Source organism: Cyprinus carpio, chromosome A9 (genome assembly GCF_018340385.1).
Source record: "Cyprinus carpio isolate SPL01 chromosome A9, ASM1834038v1, whole genome shotgun sequence".
Lineage (NCBI taxonomy): Eukaryota > Metazoa > Chordata > Actinopteri > Cypriniformes > Cyprinidae > Cyprinus > Cyprinus carpio.
The window spans coordinates 522,776-532,180 of record NC_056580.1 but is presented as its reverse complement, the minus strand read 5'-3'; the positions used below and the strand labels follow the sequence as shown (position 1 = coordinate 532,180).

Here is a 9,405-nt window from a genome sequence, read left to right as displayed (position 1 = left end):
CAGGGACCCAGCCTCTATGCAGCTGAAAACGCATTCCGATAGCTTATCAGAGGTTTGACTTTACAAAAACCATACACGAATTATGAACACAAAACGAGTACGATGGGAGTTAACGAACGAATTACAAAATGAAGGGAATCTTGCGCCACTAGTCAGTAACTTACTGGTTGTGTTTTAATCCAACCCCCCCAGCTGTCCCTTAAAAACGACCCCCAAAATACTGAAACCATAGACTATTCACAGTCATTTTATTCCGTTGGCAAATTTGAGCAAAATGTAATACCGTAAAAACGTGAGCGGCTCTCTGAGCAGCACGCACAGTGTGTCGCGATCCTATGACCAATCCTCCGGTGCCTTCGGGTTGTTCCAGAGGGGGCGGAGCGGCGAATATGAGTAGAAAGTGATTGGTTCGCGCTACTGTCAATCAAACATTTCCACCAATGAGCCCAATGAGCTGTTAAAGGGGCGGGTTCATAGGTCCGCCTTCCCGCACCGCCTTGCACACGCCTAGTGTGTGTTGGGCGTATTTTTTTCTTTCTTTCTTTTTTTTTTTTTTGGTAACACAAAGCTTTGGATGTGTAGGGGGGAACGTCACATGTTGTTTTTCTCTCTCCACTCCACTCACTTAGCGAGATGTGTTGTGTTATTTTACTGTTTAAACCGCTCCTCGCACCGAACGCGCACTCCGAGCCGGGTACATAAGAGAGTCTGACAGGTTATAAACTGACTGACAGCACAAGTTTAAGGAAAAGTGAGAGTTTTTTCTTCAACAGGCATATGAGAATGGCGAGTCCGCCGCCGACGAGAGGACAGCTGATTTCAAATATGACCGTGAAGAACAACAACCACGTTAAGAAATGCGGCTTACTGAGGAAACAGAAGCACGGACACAAGCGTTTTTTTGTGCTCAGGGAGCCGAGCGAGGGCTGTCGCGCCCGGCTTGAATATTACGAGAGCGAGAAGAAATGGAAAAACAAGTCGGCTGCTAAACGGGTTATACCTTTGGACTCGTGCCTGAACATCAACAAGAGAGCCGATGCCAAAACACAAACACTGATCGCTCTTTACACTAAGGGGGACGAGTATTTTGCCGTGGCTGCCGAAAACGAGCAGGAACAGGAGGACTGGTTACTCGGTCCTTAAACGGATTTAATGAACGAGGGGGGAAAGTGAGCGACGGCTCCGCGTGTAATTCGGCGTCATCCCCATCGTCGGCTTTGATGAGGGCGAACTACGGCGTGTGAAACGCCCGTCTCCGCCACTTACAAGGAGGTTTGGCAGGTCAATTTGAAAAATCTAAAGGACTCGGACACAGAGCAGGAACTTAACGGGCGTTTACAGGCTGTGTTTAACCAGCGGGACGATCAGCTTCGTCAAAATCAACACGGAGGCGGCGTCTGTGATTTTACAGCTGATGAACATCCGCCGATGCGGACACTCGGACAGTTCTTCTTCATCGAGGTGGGCCGGTCCGCGCGTCGATCGGACCCGGCGAGTTGTGGATGGCAGGCGGATGACTCTGTGGTGGCGCAAAACATTCACGAGACTATTTTAGAGGCGAAATGAAAAGCCATGAAAGAGATGTCAGAGTTCCGCCGCGCGCAGCAAAAAGCCAGTCCTCAGGTACTAACCCCATCTCTGTGCCCACCAGGCGGCACTTTAACAAACCTCCCGCCGAGTCAGACTGGGCCGCAGCGGGCGCTCGCGCACTGACAGCGTGGCGCCTACTTCTCCCGTGACGAAAACTGACGTCCTGTAGGTTCCGAGCGGCGAGCGAGGGTGACGGCACTACAGGCAGCCCCATCAGCACCGTGCGTGAACAGGACGCATTTGAGCCGCTCCAAACACAGTGACAGCTCGCCCATGCAGAACATTCGAGTCGTCATCCCTGCATCATAGCAAATCCATGTGCATGCCTGTGTCTCACTCCCCTCCCTCAGCTGCCAGCCCTGTCAGCCTTTCCTGCAGCAGTAACATAGAAAGTGGCCCTCGCCCCTCCAGCTGCACTGCTTCCATTTCGGGCTCCCCCAGCGATGCTGGCTTTATCTCCTGCGATGAGTGTGGCTCCAGCCCGGGTGATATACGGCACCTTTTAGCAGCAAACCGAAGCAACACACCGGAATCACTGGCTGACACACCCCCCTCACAGGAGGGCAGCGACCTGCACGGATACATGATTATGGAGAGGCCAAACAGCTGTGGACGGCGAAGCGTCCGGGCAGCAGCTGAGGAAGGCAAAAGGAAATTTGGGAAAATGCCTACAGGAAGAGGACACACTCTCTCACCATGCCTTACCAGAAGAGGGTGCCATCACAAGTGTCCTCAGGTTCACTGGATGAATACACGCTCATGAGAGCCACTTATACAACTGGAGGCCATTCGGGGCGCAGCTCTCACACCGCATCCCCAAAGGTCACATATCCTGAGGATTACGGGGACATTAAAATTGGATGGTTACTGAAAAGTTCCAGCAGTAATCTGGGTGACGATGGCTACATGCCAATGACACCAGGTGTAGCTCCACAAGGGGGGAAGGCTGACAACTACATGCCTATGAGCCCAATGTGCGTTTCTGCTCCGAAGCAGATAATCAACCCCAGGACACACCCCCTCACTATAGCTAATGGTTTACAGAACCAATTCCCCCAGCAGTGTTCTCTGGATGACAGTGGGCTACATAAGGATGCTGTGCGGCTCTAAGTTTCTCCATCGACAGCTCTGATGGGGAAAAAACTGACGGAATGGTGAGTACCTCAACATGTCCCCTGTAGATTCGGTCACACCACCAGACTACTCCCTGAGCCCTGTGGGTATGGAGCAGTCCCCCTGTCTCAGACAGCTTCACTCGTTTAACTCTCTGCCCCGCTGTCAGAAGCCCCAGCAGGCTCTAAAGGATGCGGACAATGATCAGTATGTTGTCATGAATCCTCAAAGTAACAGGATAAATAGAGGAGTCAGTAAGCACAGCATCCTCCCCTGCCCAATCACCTCTAAGACAAAGCCGCACAGACAGCTTCATCCACCGGCACAGGATCAGGCCGGCCCACCGCCTCTCCCTGGACATGTTACCAAAACATTACCTAGCATGAATGAGCATCCCCTCCCCTCTGAGCCAAAAAAGTCCTGGTGAGTACATAAACATAGACTTTGGACATGTTGCTGAAATTTGCACTCCCCCCTCCACTGCTTCGTCCGAGAAGCCCATCCTCATCCCTTGGATCATCCTCTGATCACAGGGACGTCCCCCCTCTCTGATTACATGAACATTGATGTGAGTTCGCTGTCACCCAAATCTGGAAATGCTGCTCCATCTAATCGTTTGGAGCCACTTCCAGAGCTCACACCCTGCCCCGCCAACCCCGAGGAAGAGGAGGAAGACGAAAGGTACCACCTCACTGCACAGGTGGCACCAGTGGGCCCGGTTGACAAAGCTAAAGACGATTACACAGAGATGACATTCGGCGTGCCTGCTTCCCCTCCGCAGCCTGTCTCGCAGCCCTCAGAAGGTGGGCAGGACCATCAACCCTATCCTCTTGCATGCAGAGGCTGACCCTAGAAGAGACTGTGGGAGTGCCTGCCGTTGAGGCTTTTCTGCTGCATGGTACCACTCTGGCCTTGGTGGACCCTGACCGAGGTGCCAAGGTGATTCGTGCCGACCCCCAGGGACGCAGGCGGCACAGTTCAGAGACATTCTCCTCAACTACCACCGTAACACCAGTTTTTCCCTCCTTCGCACATGATGCCAAGCGGCATGGTTCGGCCTCTGTGGAGAACGTGTCTGTTTCTGTGAGGAACAGCGAAGGATCGGATGAAGAGTATAACAGTCCCATGTGCAGGGAGACGTCGGCTGGCTTCCAGAATGGACTTAACTACATTTCCTTAAACTTGATGGATGGAGGACTTGCCAGCTGTGATTCTCTTGTCCGGTTCAAAAACTACCAGCTGCTGTAAAGAGGGCATCAATGGAATACACGTCAGTCCGTATGCCAGCCTTGGGTTCAAGGAGACAGCAACAATAGTAAAAGGTAAAACTTTTCTGAATTTTAAAAAAAGAGAGATACATGGTGATGTGCAATCTCACTACCTTCATTACTTAATGTTTAGTGACATTCCTTTCACACTATTTTCAAATGTTATGCTTTGAATTATTCAGAATGATGATTTAGCGGTGTTAATGTGCCACATGACATGAAAGTTTATTTTTTGCTTAAATAACGACAGCACATTACTTGTGCACCAGATGAATGTGAGCGAGCTAACTGAACAACTTGAGTGTCAGAATGATGGAAAAAGCCTCTTTAAAAGCTGTGGCGCAGTTTTTATTCTCAGAGACTGATTGCTTTATCCATTCCTGCAGAGTGTTTTGGATGAAAACAGGTCAGTTAAAGGTTTTATTCCTCTGCACTGGAGCTGCTTATTTGTTGAAATGTTCATTTTGTTGACAATAGTGTGAGGATGAGGGATCTGTGGGATGCGGTCAGATTTAGAGGATGTAAATGTAAAAGAGAGAGCGAGCGCTCATATCCGCATGTCAGTAATCCAGCAAAAGAGGAATTATTCTCAATATTTGCATCATACCTTGACTCATTCTCTGAATCAGAATTAGTCATTGTGTCATACTTGAGTGAACAGTAGCTCAGCTACAAACAAGTGAGTCAGTTGTTTATGAATTTTCAGGTAGAAGGTTTCAGGGATGGAATGCAGAACGTGTGCAAAGGTCGTTCGGAGAGGTTAACGTCGGGTTGTTTTTCCAACCTGCCAGGTTTTTTTTTATAAGGAATGACCCAGCTTTTGTTTTCCAGCAGGACTTGAAAAACAAAGTTGTTTGTGTAGCGCAGAGATAAAACATGTGCTGATAGACACCAGATATAGACTCACGTGGACGTTACACACTGAAAAAAGTAGTAAGATAGGAGGTGTTTTCTTGTCAAGCGTGACTTTGCATACGTGGGATTGCATGCAGGGTGTATTTAAGTGTATAAAATGAGTACTCTACATTTTACTGAGACCTTTGCACTGACAAAAAAGTCAAGGTGAAAGATTACACTCGAAGGACAGAGCGACTTTTCTTTTGAATGACACTTCACAAAAGAGTCTAGAAGCAGAAGCCTCTTAAAGCAGCTCATACACCATACAAGGCAAACAGACAACATCAGAAGCTCAATTATGCTCTCTAGGGTGTGTTTCTGCAGTTCTCTGTTTACCTCCACAAGTGGACGGAGCAGAAAGACATAGCCGCAGGCCACGGAAGCCCTAGAACAGTGGGAGGAGACCACAAAGAAAACTTGCACAAACATCGACACGTACTCGCTAGCGCTCAGCAATCCTGCCCTGTGATTGGTCACCAAGAACATTCCACTAAAACAAAAGATGATCCACAAAGACAGAACAGAGCTCTTATTTCCGTAGAATGGCCTGCTAGTCTTCCTGATAGAAACTTATAGGTATGGGATCCACAGATAGGCTGTGCTCTGTTTACTACGCCAGCATCTGTAATGCCACATTCCACACCTTCCCTCCTCCCGACACTTTTACACACACTGATTTGAATAGTACGTTTGTGAATGGGAAGCAGACGCATACTTTAACAAACACAACTTCATATTTACATAGTGTGCAGGATGTTTGACTCGGGTTTATGATGACGCTTTATCTTGTTAGGACTGATTGGTTTTTGTCACACTCTGTCATATTTATTTCAGTGTTTTTTTTATATCTGCGTCCACACTGAGTCATTGAATTTTAAAATACTCAGCCAGTGTGTTGTAAATCAAACTGGTCACCCCTGACCTGGCTTTGCATATAGAAGGCTAGAGAAAGATCAGCATTGAGAGCACTGTGGGTATTGACGCTTTTAGCTATCTTTTATTTCCTTAGATTGGCTTCTTTTCATTTCTGTGTTTATAATAGCACTAAGAGAAGAGAGTAAATAATGTCTTAAAAAAAAAAAAAAACAAAAAAACTACTATTAGGACATCCCAAGAACTCATCTCAGAGAGCTCAGTGCGTCTGTGAGGGGCTTCCTAAGAAGCTTCCCCCCAAGAATAGTGTATGTTAGGAGCTAGGCAAGCAGATGGTGGGGGCCAGGGTCGTGCACCTGCCATTCCAAGCAGTGCACAGTGGTTATCAGGCCCATCAGAGCCCTGACAATGCTCTAATGATTAGCGACCATCTGCTGCCCCACACAACAGCTCAGAGAGACATACAGGGAGATACAGTCAGATAACCAGCGAAAACAGTTGGCACAAGCTTGAAATAAAAGTGAAATCTCTCTTTTGTTGCAGACACACTGAGCCCCACCCCTTTCTGCTTTGATAGACATGATTTAATTGAAAAGTACAGCAGTGAAAGAGAGATTGTGTCTATCAATTTGCCTGCTTTTATTTCTAGAGAACCAGGCTTAGATGACCATCCCCCATCAAAACACACACCTATTCCTTTGAATCCTAGCCCATCATCATGCTATCTTTCTCTCTTCCACCAAAATCTTTGTTTAATATCTCCTCTGGTTATTTTCATACGAGGGATTATTTTCCTTTCTTCCGTTCTCCATCTCCAACCATCACTCTGAATCTGCCTCTCCATCCTCTCTCTCCCTCTCCTTCATGTCCTCCTTCACCTCTTAGTCCTGTTGATGTTGTTGCTGACTCTGTAAGTACCTGCTATTGTAGCAGATTTTATAGTGTTAAACTCATCCAAGATGTTCTGTTAAATGTTCTCACTGACCCCTACTTTTAGCAGCACAGATAAAGCGGATTACATGCTGCCACAGATTAGACATTGTTGAGCAGCTTTATATGGTGACCAAGTAAATGGCATACACACACACACATACACTGGTGATTTTCACCTCACAATCAATAGAATAGCCTAAAGAAAATTAGATCTATTTTTTAATGTTTTTTTTTTTTTTTAAAGAAATGTATAATGCAAAAAAAAATAACATGCTATCACAGTAATATTTGTTGTACTGTCATTTTATTCTAATATTAAAGGGATCATATGATGCGATTTCAAGTTTTCCTTTCTCTTTGGAGTGCTACAAGCTGTTTGTGAATAGATAAGAGCCCTAAAGTTGCAAAGACTAAAGTCTCAAACCCAAAGATATATTCTTTATAAAATTTAAGACTTGCCCACGCCCTCCTAAAATGCCTCATTTAAACACGCCACCACATGTCTACATCACTGTGTGGGAAGATTTGCATAACACTGCCCAGATGTTCACGCAAAGAAAGAAGACATAACTTTGATTCTCGCTGTAGTATTGCCGCCACCGCCGCCATGTCGTGGAGAGACTGTGTGTTTCATTGTGAAAGCAAAACTACTTTGTTTGGCCTTCCAAAAGAGGACACAACTAGAAATCAGTGGCTAAGTTGTATTTACAACACTGTTCCAGAACAGTTCAACAGAAATATTTGTGTGTGCAATGCATTTTACGGAGGACTGTTTCCTGAACCTAACGTTACAATGCCGACTTTTCTGACTCACAACCAAAAAATGTTTTCATATTTAAAGAATTTGCCACTGATGATTCAAAAGTGTGTTTTGAGCAGTGCAGAATAGCACTTGTTGTTTGTCGTTTCTCCAAACACAAATGCAGATTAATGGTTTTATGTTTACACGGTGCGATATGCAACACAACGCATTAAAAGATAGTCTAAGTCATAATAATACGTAATTATGTCCCCACTGAATGCAACAAATGCCTCATTTGTAATGGGTTTTATTGGTTTTGTCTCATCGCACCGGGACACACGGCATCACAGTATGGAAAAGGGCGTAACATTTCTGTAACGTGCTTGAGGTATTCAGCCAATCACAACACACTGGATAGCTGGTAAATCAGAGCACACCTCGCTTTTCAGAACGACAAGCTTTGTAAAAATTGACGTGTTTCAGAAAGGCGTGACATAGAGGAGCAACAATAATGTACAGTACGTGGAAAATAATGTGTTTTTTGAACCTTAAACCACTTAAACACAAGGCATTACACCAAATACACAAAATAATGTTCTTTTTAGCAACGCCATGTGACCCCTTTAAAATACTGCAATACAGTAATAATAATCACCACTAAAACAACGAGTTTCTAATGTTTTTGTGAGATGTACTCACAAGTAATAACTTCATCTTGATCACCTTCTATTTTTCTCGGGATAGTATGCATCTGTAGAAAAGTACTTTCTGTACCTCTGTGCATGTCCATGACTTGCAAATACCTAGTACATTCATCATTCCATCATTTTTGTGTATGCATGTAAAGTGTATAGCATTTAACATAACACTTTATGTTAGCATCCTGTACATTTAAAATCCCTTTTATATGTGTGTGTTTAGCATGGGAATGAGTGGGATGTGGCTGGAATATATCATCTGAAATCTGCATAGGATGCTCTTTAAGAGCATGTGCCGTGTGTGGGAATAATTGCATGGTATGTGTCCTGATTCTGAATGAATGCTCCTTTTCTCCCCTGCTGAGCTAAGTGATCTGAGTGTGTGTGTGGCAGGGGGCACAGAATATATAGTGATGCTTTACTGTCATCAAATGAATTTAAATGGCTCTTTGGGCATTGTCTTTGCCAGCTTTTTTTGGGTTTGTTAAAAAGGGAACGAGTGTGGGATCTGCTGAGCTCACACAGCCTTATGCACACATTTTCTTATTCATGGACTCTAGTTTATTTCCATTCAACCGCTGAGCTCTGTTGGCTTAGTTGGCTGTAGTGTTATGAGATTAGGCTGTGACATTTACACATGAAGATCATCACACCATGCATACAGTACAACCTTTTGCCCAGACATCTCTCTCCCTCTCTTCCCATAGCTGATGATGTCCAGACTGTTTACAGATTACAATTTGATATTGATATTTAAACTGTAACATTAGGTTGTTTTGAAGCTATGGCCTAGCAGTTGGTGCCTATAGCTCATTTTCATTGAGCTAATTTGGGCAATGTGGATTTCCTTAGGATTTTCCTAATTTTTTGTCTCTTCTTTTTCTGTATAGGGAACTATATATTGGCAAAAGGGCTAAAATAAAAATTAAAACAAATCAAAGCAGGTACTCGTACAGAAGTCCACATACTATGTAATGTTTTGTAACAGAGGCAATTTGAAAGAGTGAATCCCTTCAATTTTAATTTTGTGTGTCCATGGAAGTCACTTCTGCTACCTCAAACTCTCACTGAAAATGAATGACTTCCAGTTGCTATGTTGCTACAAATCGCTGACAGTGTGAACATCCCTAATGGGAGTAACACTGGAAGATTCTACTGAGTGAAGATGAACAGAGACATTTTTTCTACCCCAAGGGTTAAAACTGATACCCCACATCTATGATATATGAGACTGGCATAGATAAATAAATTAGTAACGCTAGCACATGTTTTCAGTACAGCCAGCCACTCA

General features: G+C 44.9%; 1 pseudogene; it reads left to right on the top strand.

Annotated features, from left to right (window-relative positions):
* Window positions 1-777: 777 nt before the first annotated feature.
* On the top strand, window positions 778-6,959 carry LOC122146055 (annotated as a pseudogene).
* Window positions 6,960-9,405: the final 2,446 nt, after the last annotated feature.